The 16,981-nt window shown below is 42.3% G+C and overlaps 1 protein-coding gene and 2 long non-coding RNA genes across 15 annotated transcripts in view; 1 reads left to right on the forward strand and 2 right to left on the reverse strand.

Annotated features, from left to right (window-relative positions):
* Window positions 1–254, reverse strand: part of GLIS3 (GLIS family zinc finger 3) — a 201,059-nt gene extending 200,805 nt beyond the window's left edge. For 5 of the 9 annotated variants that reach the window (XR_005815252.1, XM_040541129.1, XM_040541130.1 and 2 more), the window contains exon 1: window positions 10–194. The gene's annotated coding sequence lies outside the window, so the exon portion shown is untranslated. Of the gene's footprint in view, window positions 1–9 lie in introns of all 9 variants that reach the window. The other 4 variants (XM_040541125.1, XM_040541122.1, XM_040541121.1 and 1 more) reach the window with 3 other exon arrangements.
* Window positions 1–6,523, forward strand: LOC121061775. Of its 5 annotated transcripts, none has more exons than XR_005815255.1 (3): window positions 1–131; window positions 2,720–2,853; window positions 3,252–6,523. It is a non-coding gene; the product is annotated as an uncharacterized LOC121061775 (long non-coding RNA). The 5 variants fall into 5 exon arrangements; XR_005815257.1 differs by lacking the exon at window positions 1–131 and having other exon boundaries at window positions 534–2,853; window positions 3,252–5,466; window positions 5,789–6,523; XR_005815254.1 differs by lacking the exon at window positions 1–131 and adding an exon at window positions 534–1,029.
* The window catches only part of LOC121061776, a 26,936-nt gene continuing 15,971 nt past the window's right edge, over window positions 6,017–16,981 (reverse strand). The window contains exon 3 of the long non-coding RNA XR_005815258.1: window positions 6,017–6,093. This is a non-coding gene — a long non-coding RNA (uncharacterized LOC121061776). The remainder of the gene's footprint in view (window positions 6,094–16,981) is intronic.

Below are 16,981 nucleotides of genomic sequence, written 5' to 3' on the forward strand. Positions count from 1 at the left end.
GACCGGTACCTATCTCCGCTTATTCACCCGCGGGATGACCCGTCTCTCCCGGGAGGCTGTCTGGCTGGCTGTGCCGTCCTGCCAGACGGCGCTGCGCCCTCATCTCCGCGGCAGGCGGGCTGGTCAGCGCGGTGAGTAAAGGCCAAGTAACTTCGCCGCTGCCGCGTTTGTTTTGCTTTTTCTCCCCCAACAACTTCCCCACCACGCTCCCGCCCGGCTCTGACGCGGGGGCCGGGAGCTGCCGACTCAACCTCTCCCGGCGGCGGCGGCGGTGGGGCCGAGCCCCCGCCGGGGGGCCGGGGGCAGGCGGGACGGGGCCCGGCCGGGCCGCGCACGCCCCGCCGCGCTCACCTCCCGCCTCCCCCGCCTGCAGCGAGCAGCTCCCCACGGAGCCCGGCCGGGCCGTGCCGGCGCTGTCATGTGCCCGCCGGCCCCGCCGTTAACCCTTGCCGCCGCCATTTGGGGCGGTGAGGGGGCTCTGCGGGGGATGGAGGGGATGGGGGGCCGGGAGGTGGAGGTGGTCGCACGCGGGGGCCGGTGTGGGGCTGAAGGGCTGCTGCCCGTGGGGCGGATGGGGGGTGTTTAGGAGGTCTCTAGGGGCTGCAGGGCGGCTGGAGAGGTTCTGGGGGCTGCATGGGGCTGTGTGGTGCTGTAAGGAGGGATGCGTGGGGACTTGCTGCGGGGTCTGGAGGGGCTGGGGAGGAGGTGAGGGAGGGGGACAGCACCACTGGGGTGGGAAGAATCAAGGGGCTGGATACCTGTCGACACTCTCCTGGGTGCTTTTTAGAAATGTGGTGTGAAGGCAGCTCTTCTGTCTTATAAGATGGGGGTCCTGCTTGGAAACACTAGAGACTGGACTAGCAATGGGATAAAGAAAAGCTGAAAGGATTCAGGCAGGTCTGCTGCGTTTATCCCCTCACCCAGAAAGGTTCCCAGGGTGACGCAGACTCGAGGTGCTTGACCCAGGATGCCTGTCTCCCACAGATGGAGGGAACGGCCCGGGAACTGAAACTTCTGCCCTCACTATGGGTCAGTTTTATTTAATTGCTGTAACTGGGGAATTGGGAGCATAACTGAGGTGAAGATGAGTCGCTGGAAAGCCAGGCTCAGACAGCAGCAAATCGTCTGATGACTCCCTCATCTAGACCTAGTGGTGGGACGTCCTGCCAGCAGTAGAGTCCTGGAGGAAGGGCACCCACCTGCATGTGTGGGCACTGGGAGAGTGCAGCAGGCTCAGGCCCTGTATGCAAAGCAGGATCAGCCCAGCACATAGATAAGGTGTTAATCACAGTTCTCCAAGTCCCAAAGAGTGTCATTGTGGCTGTCCTGATCATTTCTTCCAGGGAGAATGGGAGCCTGCAGCTCTGCTTGGCTTGTTTGCAAGGCGTGGTGAGGGTTTGTGTCAGGGTGCATGCAGATCACTGGGCTGCTCAAGGCCAGCCTTGAGTTCCTTGGCTGGATAAGCTCTTCTGAGCCAAAGCTTTTTTGCTGTTCAATCACATTACACCAAATTAATGCAAATATGAACTTGATAAGAAGACAACAGCATACATTCTTTACACAGCCAGAGTACATAGAGAAAATGTTGAGGCTTCAGGCTTTCTCACAGGGTGACAATGTTTTGCGATCTCTTTGTTTCTTTGTGTATGGCTGCTTAGGTAGTGATTGAGTAAGTTCTAAATAAAATAACTATATACAGCATATACAGGTTATCGAAAAAAAAAGAAAAAAAAAGTAAAAAAAAAAAAAAAAAAAAAAAAGTAAGCTGTGCCTGACTTTTAAAAGCTTATTAAAAGCACTGACAAAGGAAGAAGGGGTCTTTACCACGTGAAAGCAGAGAATGTATATGTAAGCCAAGCAAATTAAAATATCCCATGTTGTTTACTGTCTCATGGTACCACAGGACAGAATTTTCCATGCAACTACATTTTAGTTAGAACTCATCACTAAAAATTTCAGGGGTTATCCCTGGACTGATGTGGGAGCCATTGTAATGATAATGGTAGACTCACATTGCAAATGACTGATATAGGTTTATTCAACAGCAACAACAAAAACATTAAAAAAGGAAGTCTGCAAAATTCATATTTTAGTTGAAAGTTACCAAAACAACTAAATAAACAAATTGCTTTAAATAAATTTCTTTAAGTAAACACTGAGGATGTTATCAAAAACAAAATCTGACATCCATAAAAATCTTCTTCCATTCTTGAGTCATTCCTGTCTGTGGGAGGTAAATTGTCAGTTCTTCAACGAAAAAAATTGATGGATCCTAGCCATGTAACACTTTGTGAAACACATCATGTAAAACAGAAGGAACATGCAGTCTTTACATGCAGGAAGAGATAGTTTTAGCTGTTGTCATTGAAGCCTGATGAGAAGTGTATTGAGCAGGGAACAAAGATGCCAGTGAAGATCTCACATTACCAAAATTAATATTAGGTAATTCAAATTTTAAAATCTTCCTTAGTTTTGGGGGTGTTGGAGAATCTAGTAAACTTTATGCAGTATAAACCAGATGAGGCTACTAAGTATAGTAAAGGAGTACATCCAACCTTAGTGGGCAGCAACACTGCGTATTTTCATAAAGATCTGTCAGTATATGCCCATACTCATTTCATACAGGAAACATACTTCTTTAAGATGAAAAGGCTATGCATTATTCCTCCAGAAAACTGCTTTTTTTTATTACATGAAACTAATCTTTCTCCATTGCAAGTTTTCTCCTCTCTAGCTCAATCCATGTATCCAATGGAGTTGGTGTATTCAGAAAAGGATACATTATAGTTTACATCTGAATCCCTTGTGAACTCAGGCCATCACCCAGCCAAGACCAAACTGTGGTTTCCTGAGGTAAAACAGTTTTTTGTCACTTTATTCCCAAGAGAAATTTTATTAGTTCAGTAAAATCGTTTAGTTTTCTCTTGAGGAAATGTGTAGTTACATGCTATATGAGGGTATACCAGGCCTTTAAATTAAGCTTTCAGTTTAGAAACTGTCAAACACAGAAGCATTTTTACAAACATTTTTCGAGAAAAAAATGTGTTCTTTTTGCCTGCCTCCTGCTTCCAATCCACCACCCCCCACAGCTGTTGGGATAACACAGTTGCCCTCAGCTCCACTCTCCAGTCACTTTCTAACCTGATTATGGTTGCATAGTGCCATTGGGTGTGTTGACCAAAAGGGTGTTAGTACCAGTGCCAGAAAAGAAAGACAACTGTTCATATAAATCCTCCTATTCTTTGTTCTAGAGAAACACTGTCTCACTGGGTGAGCCCTGAAAGAAGATGGTGAGTGGCTAAAGACGTTTGAAAAGAGCTCACTCAACACAAGAGAGAAACTGCATGAAGAGAAGTTTATTTGTTTTGTTTACTGGCATTCTGGAGGGCTTTTTTAGTACAGGAAAGACTCTCTGGGCAGTGAAGTGGAATTTATGGGAAGTCCAATTATTTCCTTTGGAGCTGGGGGAAAGCCATTCTTTCAGAGGGAATGGAGAGCAGGGATTGTGACAACCTGGGGATACAGCTGGTTTTAATTTTACTCATCTCACTCTTCTGTATACCAGCACCAGAAGAACTAAGTCCTTAGGAGAGAAAACTAGGTAAAAAGATTACAAAATACAGTAATTTTGTTTCATTTCTGTAGCAAGACTGAAAACCTGTTTTGGACACCAATACCTTGGACAGAGGGGTAGTCAATTTAACTGGAGGACAAGAACACCTTTGAAAGCAAAAAAAAGAATCCAAGATAGTAGCTAGAATATTAGCTAGAATATGGTGACACTTGTGAAGAAAGAACTAGGAGAATGAGAAGGGCTTGTTTGCATCTTGATACCTCAGACACTAACTGGAATGGATATAAATTTGAACATTCACTTTTCAGACACAATAAGAAGCTTTTTCAAGGTTTTTTTTGGCAACTGATAACTAATCACTGAATTGTCTCTTGAACAACATCATGTAGCATACATCTGGGATGGACACTAAATATATTCCAAAATAATACAATTGGGTTTTCCTGGTTTATGTGCAAAAGAAATTTTTGCACCAGGTAGGATCTAGGGATCAGGGTTTGTGGGTGTGAGCTCTGGGGCCAGGTCCTTTTTCTTCATCCTGCAAATCACAAGTTGGAAAGACAGGTTACGCTTGCTCAACTCTCATATGAAACCCAGGAGGGCTGTATGATATTATCATGACAAATGAGGGCCACCAAGCTTTGTTTTCTAAGTAATTCTAATTCCCAGTTTTATATCCTGAGTTCATAGTTTTGTAATGGGTTCTACTTGTTATACAGAAGACAAGGCAACATACTTTTCTTCTCCTTTGCAGTACCCTAACACTATGCAGAGCATATTATGAAGTTTTCCAAAGCTGCTAACAGCATCTAGAGATAGTTAAAAGCAATCAGTTACTCCCCCTGCAACTCCAGCAACTCATGCTACACTGCAATATGAAAAGATGTACTAAGAGCATTCAACTGACATTTAAAAATTTGTCTAAACTGGCAAGTGGAGCAAAAGCTGCCCATAGGATAAGTATTAAAAAAATATTTACATTCTACTTATATCCTTAGTGAAACAGAATTTGACAAATCATGAGCTTCATTCACCAGCATTCTGAAATAGACAAAACTTGTGCTGGTAAACAGGGTTCATTTAACTAAAATGTAGACCAATTATGTGTGATATGAGCATACGTGCAGAACTGTTTCAGAAGAATGCAGCAACGTTATATAACAGCATGTGGTGATACAGTGTAACTGTTTATGGTCAGAAATTAGAATTATTAGATGAAAATGATTTGCAGGGGAATTCTAGGTTCTACAGTGCATCTCAAGAAGATGGAAATCAGACTGATGAGTGGAATAAATTTCCGAACTCATAATAATCCGGTCAGAGAGAAGGCTTAGCACAAGCAAAGCAGTTCAGCTACCATAGATACCTATCAACATTTAAACAACACTTTTCACTATACATTTAACAGGTGAAGAGAACAGAGGGACCACAGTTGCCTGCGAATCTCAGTCTCTGTGCCCAAACAGAATCTGAAGTCAAATTGAATTTGACCTGGACCAATGTAACATATATTTGAATATAGTAAACTAAGCATGCCTAAATTCTATTCAGAGATTATAAGAGATTTCTGTATCAGGAGTTGGTATGACATCCATTGCATTCCCTACTGACATGACATCCATTTTCATTCATCTACTGATGACTGACACTACTAGAAATAGCATTACTGATAGGACGTTAACCAGGGCTGAAGTAAGAAGCAAAGAAGGAAATTTCCCACAGTTCAGCCAGAAACCTTAGAAGAAAATCCTGCGATAAAGTGGAACTACTGTTTGTTTGTCCTACAGTAAGATCTTCTGATATTAATAATTATTTCTTTCATAGGCCCCACCAATTGGAGATTGAACTGCTGATAAGTGCAATGTTGAAACTTGCTTTTCTTGTTTGTGAGAGTAAGCATTTTATTAATCACTTCTGTGGCATTTACATACCACTGCAATTTTTATCCTACTCTTGTTTCTGTGCCTACCCACTTAAGCACTGATTTTTAATGTTGCATTATACTGCCTATCCCATAATAGATACCTACGTGAGCTTTCATCACTATATTACCTTAGGATTTCCACCCAAGGGACCAATGTAATTCAGAAAATACTAGTGGAAAGCACATTAAAAGTTATGTCCTTAAATCAATCAGTTGTTGAATGATTCAACCTAAACCTGCAACACGCTCATTCATGGCTAGTCATGGAGACATCTGTTGCCTTTTTCCAGACAATGAATTTCTAGTGACAATGCTACACATGCAACAGAAAAGGCTTCATGGATGTTGCTCCTTCAAACCATTCTTCCAAATTCCATATCATCCTTTGGAAGAGGCAAGGTGACTGTTGGAGGCAGCCCTAGATCTTTAGAAAATCTGCCTGCTGACATCAGAAGAAAGTTCTTATGCTCCTTTCAAGCTCTAAGATGTGAGCAGTTTTGCCCATGTAGCATGGCTCTTGCCCCAGGCCACAGAAGGGAGAACAAGAGTGGGCTGTCACTTCAGTAAATGTGTTTTAGAAGACTGGTCACCTTGCCTGTATTTAAACAAAATTAGCAGATGAAGATGTGTGCACCATGTAAGTCAGCTAGGTCACTGCAATTAGTGATGTTTTATAATCCGGTTTGGTAGCCAAAATTTTTAAAAGCCCTTGTAGTTGTAAAAATAAAGAAAATTGGTGGCTTAGGGCTATGCAGATGTTTTTATATATGTATATTGTACAAACATTGCTAAACCCATATAAACGATATGTTGGCTCTGTTCCTTCTACCACATTTTCAAGAAATCAGTGAGACTGCCTTATTTTCTTTGTTTAGTGTGTGTCTGCTATGGCAAAATGTGCAATGGAAAAACAACATGAATAATTTGATGCTACTTTTTTTCTTCAATTTTATATACAATTCTTGATAAACAGATTCTTGGTAAATTAAAAGTCTAACATTTTCTTATAAAAATGCTTTTCTTTCTCAGAACTTGTTTCTCATTCCTTCTGCTTCTGCACTTGCATATACTTCCTAAAAGAGTATTTCTCAACTTGTGGACAGATAAAAACTCCTGTGCTCTTGGCTGAAGTTGAATCAACATCCAGATACAAGGCTGGTCACACAAAACTCCCAGAATTTGCTGTATACACTTAGGTTAGATTTACAAAAAATCACCACTTGCTAGCTAGGTGTCAAAACAATCACTTTCCTGACTTCATTCAACGTTCACATTCCCAGCTGTGTTAATATAGATGTGTACACATATCTTCCCATTTAATTAGCTCTATAAGTATCTTAAAGTAGAGGGATATAGTCAATTAGAAACTCATATTCATAGTCTTGCTTTGATTTTGTGTAAAACCATACTAACAACCTATCTGTCTCACTTCTTACCCATTTGTAAAAGAGACATAAAAACAGCTATGGTGATCTAGTACTAGAATATTTAGATTAATTCCTTTTTAATTTTGTATTCTAGCTGCAGTAAGTGTACATTGCATAACCAGCATGTAGCTATTGCTAATTCCCTATTATACTACTTTGTTCTTGTTAAAAGGATACTAAATAGAAAAAAAAAGTAAAAACAGGTTACATGCTCCACTCTTGCTAGGGATATGAAGTGTCCTGCAAGTGATCAAAAATGTCCAATTGCACACAAATTTATTAGTCAGTTATAACTTATTTAGTGTGACATTAGTATATTTGGTGTATTTTTAATTTAACACTGAAGTATTCTGCACTGCAGAATTGCAGAAACACAGTTTCTGTAAAAAGCATGGAAATAAGACAAGGATCTTCTTTCACAGTATTTTCAAAATTACAAGAAACTTTTAGAAACCCATTATCTCAATAATTCTGTATTTTTTCCAGTCCCAAAGGCCTGTGGCTTGACCATGGTTCAGCACATTTGCATTCCTGCTGATATTGCAGATAGGATCCCACTGCTTTAGTTTCAGGTTTCTGTATACCTATGTTCAGGCTATAGCCCTGAGAGGCCATGGTGGAAAGTACTTCCCAAGACTTCTGGTAACAGCACCAAACAAAAAGTTCATACAATTAATATGAAAATATGTATCAGTCCATTCAGCTTTTGAATGCTTCCTGCTTCATTTTATTTATTATTTTTTATAGTACAACAAATTCTGTTCTCTGATATGCCTGTGTACCTCACTAACTTCTGTGAGCCTTACAATAACAATCCATAAGGAGAACTGGTTTAGACACGTTTCTGTCCATTTTCTCTGTGTTGCTCAAAATATATTCTTATCCTCCTGATATGCTGCTTTTTCTTTTCTGTCTTTAATTTATTCTGTTAAGGACACTTAAAGCTCCCTTTAAAAAATATCTTTGTTCAGAGCATAAGTTACCAATTTGCTGTGCTCTGTAACTGGAGGAGTTTGCATTTCTACAAAAACCTCCAGCATTCATAGTTTTAAGATGGAGCTTACTTGGAAAAATGACACTGTCAGAAACATTCTACAATATAAGCATTAGAGAAACAAGTTCTGCAAACTTTAGCTTTAGGAATAAAATCTTCCAATGTGTCCAGAGGAGTGCTGTGCTATTTATGGGGATCTTCTGTATTTCCTTTTTTATGTTCCCAGCTACACCTGTAGTGATGACAGAATCCTGACATTCACAATCTCATTCATAGTTCTTTCTTGTGCAGCTGAGTCTGCATCACCTGTTGTTGGGTGAGGTACAAAATGTAGTATGTACTAAAACAGTTGGTTTTTTTGGTGTTTGTTTTCTGACAGCTCTGACAGCACATAATGTTGCATAGCCTAGGAATGCATAATTAATTGTGGAAAAACTTGTCCATAGAGAAATAGGAAAATGAAATAACAATAATCTTTACAAATAATTGTGTCACCTTCTTCTTCAGTGTCAGCATCCAAGAGCTTTGGCACAAACTCATTTTTTTTCAAAGAAGAGGTACCATATATATAGTCATATATACCCCTATATACACACAAGAATCCAATCAAAAGTAATCAAACCAATGTAATGTTAGCCTATATCCATTAAAATAAAACAATACTGCATGTCAGTAACAACTGGCAATACTTATGAAGATCTCTGTTGCATAGCATTGCTCTTAGGCTTTTTTTTCTTTTTCCTGGAATTTTCACTGCACTGTATATTACTATTACAGGGAAACATTCCTCCAGAAGCAATTAAAATAGAGGCTGGATTTCAACAGAAGTATTTTAAAATATTTAAAATTAAGAAAGTGTTGAATGTTTAGCTGAATTGGAGCTGTGATTTTTTGTGCCTCATGAGGTCTCTTTTCCATGCTAGAAAAGAAGGCAAATACAAAGAGCCTAGCTGGAAAGTATGGGTGAACTAAGGGCTTTCCTCAAGCTTATAATTTTTTCAGAGCATATGGGTTTGTGCACTAGCACTAATCAACATGACCTCTCAAATAGATCCTCATTAACTTTCATGTTAATGTGCCATGAATACATTCGTAGGTGTTTCTTGACTCAATGTTATAATGTCTGGGGGAGGGAAAACTGCTATATCCCACTTCAGCCAGCCTCTCTCCTTTGCTGGGTTTATTAGACTTGTGTTGGGTTGTGTTCCTTGCTCCACAGACTACATCTCCCCAGTCATGACTCTCCTACAGGCACAGATATTGCTGGGAAGGAAGAGAAGTAAGAAAAGGACACCCGAACATGAGAATAAGTGATTAGGGCTGAGAGGGCATGCTCCATCCTGTCTTTCACTGCTCTCCCATGAAACAATGACAACTGATTTCCTAAAATGATTAAGCCAGGAATGGATTGCAAAGAGATACAGTGGTCAGGATAGAGAGGAGGAGCCTCCTCCTGCACCACCTTGCAGACCACCTTGGTCCTTGCTGACACAAGTCTAATTCACTGGGAGCTTGGCATCACATCTTTTCACTCAGGTCTTTCTGGAGCTCCTGAAAACCTGTTATCTTCAAAGACCATACCGCCTCATGGCTTAACATAATGAAATTTTACTCTGCTTTGGATGAGGTATTTTGAAAGTTGGCCAACTATTAAAGTTCAGTGGGGAATCTTTCAAAATTACAGATTAAACTAATAAATTAGTATGGAAAAAAAAAACCAGCCATCTCTGTCTTCAATTGCTATATTGTAATTACAGCTCCTAAGAAAATTTCTGTTACATGGCGCAGTAAGATCACCAGGTAATTTCTTAGGTTTCTGTGGTTACTCAGCTCAGGACAGAGCTGCTTTTGAAACATCAGTTCACTCTGAGATTAATCTGCTTCTTACTATACACACCTCACAGACAATGGAAAATGCCAATAGCTTGAATAGCAGGCATAAATTTCCGTGGATTTATTTTTGGCTGATAATTAAGCATGACAGATTCTGAAGTGACCTTTTGCTATTAGGTAATATATACATATATATAATATATATATATATATAAAATATACAATTAGGTGTATATACTTAGGTACAGTGGCTGTACCTAAGTGTGTGTGTATGTATATATATATATATTTTTTTTTTCAAGACTCTGTCTTTCCTTATACATTCATGTTCTTTTATACTCTAAAGAAAATCAGCAACTAGGGGGTTTTATTACTTCCTTGGCACCATTTTACCTTACATCAGAGAAAGCCTGAATTTCATTCCCAGTTAAAGTCCATGGCAATTTTAGAGAGGCAGAATCCAAAAAAGTCACACCTTGTCCTTGAGGTCAAGCTTGAGGTCAGCTATTTATTTTCTGACTATTCTTGAGTAAGCCCCTGAAATTTATGTGCCTCAGCTCTCCACACAGGACTCAAAGTGACACGCTTAGTGGATGAGGGAAAGGCTGTGGATGTGGTCTACCTTGACTTCAGTAAGGCTTTTGATACCGTTTCCCACAACATTCTCCTCAAGAAACTGGCTGCTCGTGGCTTGGACTGGCGTACGCTTCATTGGGTTAAAAACTGGCTGGATAGCCGGGCCCAAAGAGTTGTGGTGAATGGAGTCAAATCCAGTTGGAGGCCGGTCACTGGTGGAGTCCCCCAGGGCTCAGTACTGGGACCAGTCCTCTTCAATATCTTTATCGATGATCTGGATGAGGGGATCGAGTGCACCCTCAGTAAGTTTGCAGATGACACCAAGTTAGGTGCGTGTGTCGATCTGCTCGAGGGTAGGAAGGCTCTGCAGGAGGATCTGGATAGGCTGGAGCGATGGGCTGAGGCCAACTGTACGAAGTTCAACAAGGCCCAGTGCCGGGTCCTGCACCTGGGGCGCAACAACCCCAAGCAGAGCTACAGGCTGGGAGATGAGTGGTTGGAAAGCTGCCTGGCAGAAAAGGACCTGGGAGTACTGGTTGATAGCTGGCTGAATATGAGCCAGTGGTGTGCTCAGGTGGCCAAGAAGGCCAACAGCATCCTGGCTTGTATAAGAAGCAGTGTGGCCAGCAGGACTAGGGAAGTGATTGTCCCCCTGTACTCGGCTCTGGTGAGGCCGCACCTTGAGTACTGTGTTCAGTTTTGAGCCCCTCACTACAAGAAGGACATGGAGGTGCTCGAGAGAGTCCAGAGAAGGGCAGCGAAGCTGGTGAGGGGTCTGGAGAACAAGTCTTATGAGGAGCGGCTGATGGAGCTGGGATTGTTCAGCCTGGAGAAGAGGAGGCTCAGGGGTGACCTTTTCGCACTCTATAGATACCTTAAAGGAGGCTGTAGCGAGGGAGGGGTTGGTCTATTCTCCCACGTGCCTGGTGACAGGACGAGGGGGAATGGGCTAAAGTTGCGCCAGGGGAGGTTTAGGTTGGATATTAGGAAGAACTTCTTTACTGAAAGGGTTTTAAGGCATTGGAATGGGCTGCCCAGGGAAGTGGTTGAGTCACCATCCCTGGAGGTCTTTAGGAGATGTTTGGATGTTGAACTTAGTGATGTGGTTTAGTGGAGGACTTGTTAGTGTTGGGTCAGAGGTTGGACTGGGTGATCTTGGAGGTCTCTTCCAGCCTAGACGATCCTGTGATTCTGTGATATTTCTGTTATTGAATTTGTCTATTTAGAATGGGCACCTTACCACATGTCTAGGGTTGGACCAGGTTCAGGTTGAGAGATTGCGAAGCTTCAATCCCAGGACAAGGGAAAAGAGAGTGCACACAGCCTCTCTGAGCACTGTGTGCCGAGTCCCACCAAGCACAGTAGCCACAGCATGGGCTTCATTAGCTCATCACTCAAGGAGGCATTAAACCAAACACCGTGAGTCCCTTAGCTGGCTATGAGCTTGTATTTTCTCCTTCAGTACAAATTTAAAACAGACTAATGACAGGAGCATGAACTAGGCCTTTTTTCCTAAAGCTCAGTTCAGTAGTTTAGAAACACTGCTTCTAAAACATTGCCACAGGAGAGGAAGCATCATATTTCCCTTCACCCTTTGTACTCCAGTAAAGCAGATAAACACTTAAACAACCATCTGAAAATTAAATTCATTATTAAATATAATGACTGCCATTAAGTGGGGGTTAGCATTTCACAGACCTGTTTGCTAAAATTCAGTCTTAGGTTCAATCCAAATGTTGAAACTGTTTTTTCAAAGGTACTATTAACATTTTTTTTTCCAACCACTTTTACGTATTACCAAACAATTAAGATCTTTCCCCTAAAATTATTGTAGTCATTGCCAGACATCTTTGAAACTGCAGATCAGCTTAAGGTAGGAGAAAATCTGAAATTCAAAATTCTGTGAGTTTTATTCTAACTTAGAGTTCAAGGTCCACCTTTAAAAAGCAGAATGACCTGGAGTCCTATTTTTTTTTTCCCCTGACTCAGAGAAGCTAAGTCAAAACAAAATATTTGCTAAGGTCTTGCTCTCACAGTTACACAGAATCTGTCTATGAAAAATACATGGCATTTTTATTTGTCACTGAGCAAACAGGAACGAGGTATAAATACTGTTTATAGACAAAGAACCTTCAGCCTGCATTCAGTGTTAGCATGATGCTATTGCAAAACAACTTTGCAGTTGTCTCAGCAGTGGGTATGCAGTGACCTCTGGAGGACAGACCTGAGACCGGGTCTATTCATGCTCCAGACGCACTTTTGGGAAGTCTTAATTATGCTGAACACAGGTGTAGCTTCTCCAGCTCAGTCAAATCCTCTGCCTGCCCATACCATGACAAGAAACTCCTGACCTTCAGTCTTTGATGCTCGAAGTGTTACTATAGCAGTGTGGTAGACCTCCCTCTAACCCAGGGAGCCTTACGACATTTAAGTACCAGTTCTGACTACACTAAGGTTTCTGAAGAATATTTTCTATGAAATCTCCATTTTTTATTGCTAGGTTTCAAGTTTCACAGCATGCAGAGATGCCCTGGTAACCAGGCTGTGAAAGAGCCAGAAGTTAGGAGGAAGTGGAAGAAGGCTTGGTCCCAAGGGATCAGCTATCACAGAGATACAGCCACCAGCCACACAACATTCAATTCGGTTTGCCTATTGGGAGAATTTCCTTATTAGCAGTGTTGCAAGACACAGACAGTTTTTGCAGGATAAAGAACATTTCAAGCTCTGGCTTCTTGAGCAGTGTTAACAGAGTGACAGTGCTATCTGTTCCTTCACATAAAAGCCAATAGGGGAAAAGCAAATGTGAAAGTGTTATGTCTCCACAGGTTTACAGTCCCTGTTTCTAAACCAAAGAGACAAAAACAATTAAAATATATATTATTAGGCAAAATATCTTTGACTATTTCAGCATTTGTGCTCCTCACTGATCCAGACAAACTGCAGTAAATGATTTTCATGACTACCCTGTGTTGCAGTACAGCCTAAGTGCCAATCTTCTGGGAAACAGCACTTCAGCAAAGAAGCCCATCCACATCCTTGGATGTATTGGTAAGGGTGAAAACAGTAGGTCTAGGGAAATTATCCTCTCCTACTATTCATGTGGCACTTGTGACATCCTCTGGATTGCTGTGTCCAGTTTTGGACCCTCAGTAACACAGAAGACAGGGATACACTGGAGCAAGTTCAGCGGAAGGCCCCCGGTCCTTTGTCAGCCCAGAGAGGGGATGGCTTTGGGGTGTTTTGTTGCTTCTTCACCTTCCTGCTGGGGTGTGCAAAGAATCACAGAATTACGGAATGGATGAGGTTGGAAGGGACCTCTGGAGATCATCTAGTTCAACCTCCCTGCTCAAGCAGGGTCCCCTAAAGCACATTACCTAGGACTGTGTCCAGATGGCTTTTGAATATCTCTAGGAAAGGAGACTCCACAACCTCTCTGGGCAGCCTATTCCAGTGCTCAGCCACCCTCACAGCAAAAAACCTTTTCCTCGTATTCAGATGGAACTTCCTGTGCTTCAGTTTGTGCCCATTGCCTCTTGTCCTATCACTGGGCACCACTGAGAAGAGTTTGGCCCCATCCTTTTCACATCCTCCCTTCAGGTACTTACACACTGATCCTTCTCTTCTCAGGCTCCCTCAGCCTTTCCTTGTACAAAAGATGCTCCAGTCCATTAATCATTTTAGTAGCTCTTTGCTAGACCCTCCTCAGGAGCTCCAAGTCTTTCATGTACTGGGAGACTCAGAACTGGACAAAATACTCCAGGTTAGGCCTCATCATGGCTGGGTAAGGGGAGGATCTACTCCCTCAACCTGCTGGCAATGCTCACCCTAATGCACCCCAGGACAGCATTGGTCTTCTTGGCCACAAGGACACATCGCTGGCTCATGGTTAACCGGCTGTCCACCAGGATGCTCTTCTCTGCAGAGCTACTTTTCAGCAGGTCAGCCCCCATCCTCTACTGGTCTGTGGGGTTTTTCTTCCCCAGGTGAAGGACCCTGCACCTGCCTTTGTTGAATTTCAAGAGGTTCCTCTCTGCCCATCTCTCCAGCCCATCGAGATCCTTCTGAATGGCAGCACAGCACTTTGGGGTGTCAGCTATGCCTCCCAGTTTTGTATCATCAGCAAACTTACTGAGGAGGCACTCTGACCCTTCATCCAAGTTATAGATGAATTAAGTTAAACAATACTGGCCCCAGTACAGACCCCTGGGGGACGCAGATAGCTAGCAACAGGCCACCAACTAGACTCTGTGAGGGATCACAACCCTCTGTGACCTGACATTCAGTCAATTTTCAATCCACCTCACTGTCCACTCATCCAGCCCACACTTCCAGAGCTTTTCTATGAGCATATCAATGTGCCCAAGCACATCCCTATCTACTCTCCCAGTGGAAGCAGACAATAGCTGTGCATAAAGCTGTTACCTGGATACAGCTGAGGTCTGCAGGCCAAGTGAAGTAAGAGGGCTTTTTGTCTGAATGCAACATAAGCCAATACCCATGTCTCCCCATACTTTCTAACAAGTTAGATAGGACTCTGCAAGCAAAGGTTGATTGATAGGAAAGGGTGTCCCAGATTAAGAAAAAAAGTGTTTCAGAAACAGCCAAGCTCTAAAAGACATTGGCAGGGATACCTCAAGGGCAAGTGAAATAGGGGCAGAACAATGTGCCAAGACCAAAAATGCCCCCTGAACAGCTTGTTATGAAAGACTTCATGGACTTCAAGTGTGAACATTGGTTTTGGCATAAAACATTTTCACTAGGCTGAAAGGATTAAAAAAACACTGTGGCAAGTTTATTTATCCAGGGCAATAACCTTTACATCTGTTAGCCCAGTTAGCATATAGTGGTGAAAGAGATGGAATTCAGAAAGCCAATCACTTCTGCAAATACTTCTTTAGTTAACACACTACTGATTTTTACAGCCATTTATCTCAGGGCTCCCTTTTATTTTTTTATTTTTATTTTTTTTCCCTGGAAAACAAAATGATCAGTACAATTACCTAGCTCAGCAGATCAGGAGCTTCTTAGAAAGAGAATGTAGAATAGAATAGTTCAGGGTAAAAGATCACCTAGCCCAGCTGTCTGACCTCTTCAGGGTTAATCAAAACTTATAGCATGTTATTGTGGGCATTGTCCAAATGTCTCTTGAACACTGACAGACATGGGGCATCAACCATCTCTCTAGGAAACCTGTTCCAGGGTTTGACCACCCTCATGGTAAATAAATTTTTCCTTTTACCTAGTCTGAACTTCACTTGGAGGAGCTACCTCTCTTTCCATTCCCCTGTGTCCAGTTATTGGTTACCAAGGAGACCAGCACCTTCCTCTCCATTTCCCTTCCTTAGGAAGGTGTAAGGAGCAATGTGGTTGCCTCTTAAGCCTCCTTGTCTCCAGACTAGACAGTCCAAGTGCCTTCAGTCTCTCCTTATAAGACTTGCATTTCAGCTCTTTTACCAGCTTTGTTGCCTTCCCTGGACACTTTGAAGGGCCTTAACATCTTTTTTTATGTTGTAGAGCCCAGCACTGCACACAATATTCAAGGTGAGGCTGCACCAGTACTAAATATAGCAGAAGAAACACCTATTTTGGCCAGCTGGCTCTGTCCTATTTAACAGATCCTAAAATGCAGTTTGCCCTCTTGGCTGACAGGGAACACTGCTGCCTCACGATGAGCCTGCTGTTGACCAGCACACCCAGAGCCCTTTCCGCTGAGCTGTTCTCCAGTCGCTCATCTCACTCTGTACCTGAGTCTGGCGTTACTCCATCCCAGGTACAGAACCTGACATTTACCTTTGTTGAACTTCAAGTATTTGCTAATCACCCAGTACTCAATCTATCTAGATCCCTTTGCAAGGCCTCTTGTCCCTCCAGAGAATCAACAGCACCTCTCAGTTTAGTATCAAACTTGATGAGGATGCAGTCCAGTCTTGCATCCAGATCATTGATAAAAATGTTAAATAGGACTGGCCCTAGAACTGACCCCTGCTGGTGACTGTCCACCAGTCAGACATAGCCCCATTTACTACAGTCCTTTGAGCTCAAGCCAGTTCATCACCCAGTGTAGTGTGATCCTGCTTATCCCACAGTTAGACAATTTGTCCAGAAGGATGAAAAGTTCTTACTAAAATCGTGGAAGATCACATCAACCACCTTCCCTTCATGCACCAAGGGGGTGATCCACCACTATCTCATCATAGAAGATCAAACTACTAAGTGTGAGAAACAAAGTTCTGTTTTTGCAGTAGAGAATTATTTTTCTGTATTCCATGGTAGTTGTGTAGTCATAATAAGGAGACATGCTAAGTAGATAAGTGGACAGTAGAAGGCCTCACTGTTCCAAAATAAGGTAGAAGCTTGAGAAAAACAGGATGTGCAGTGTGGGAACAGTAAAACAAAGATCACAAGTTCTCAAAACATAAGTAAGGAGAAATTAAAGGATTGAAAAAAGAAAGATTGTACATATATGGTATAGAGGAGCGTTGAGTAGCTTGTGAACCTGTAGTACTCAGCCAATGAGGAAACAGGGGAGGTGATCAGGCGTCGGGTAATAGGGAATAAAAGGTTATGATTTGTTTACTAAAATGGACTCCTAATTGACAGGACGCCCGCGATTGCAGTCGCAAATAAAATAGCTTCACAGAAGATCCTGTCTG

Source organism: Cygnus olor, chromosome Z (genome assembly GCF_009769625.2).
Source record: "Cygnus olor isolate bCygOlo1 chromosome Z, bCygOlo1.pri.v2, whole genome shotgun sequence".
NCBI classification, from domain to species: Eukaryota; Metazoa; Chordata; class Aves; order Anseriformes; family Anatidae; genus Cygnus; species Cygnus olor.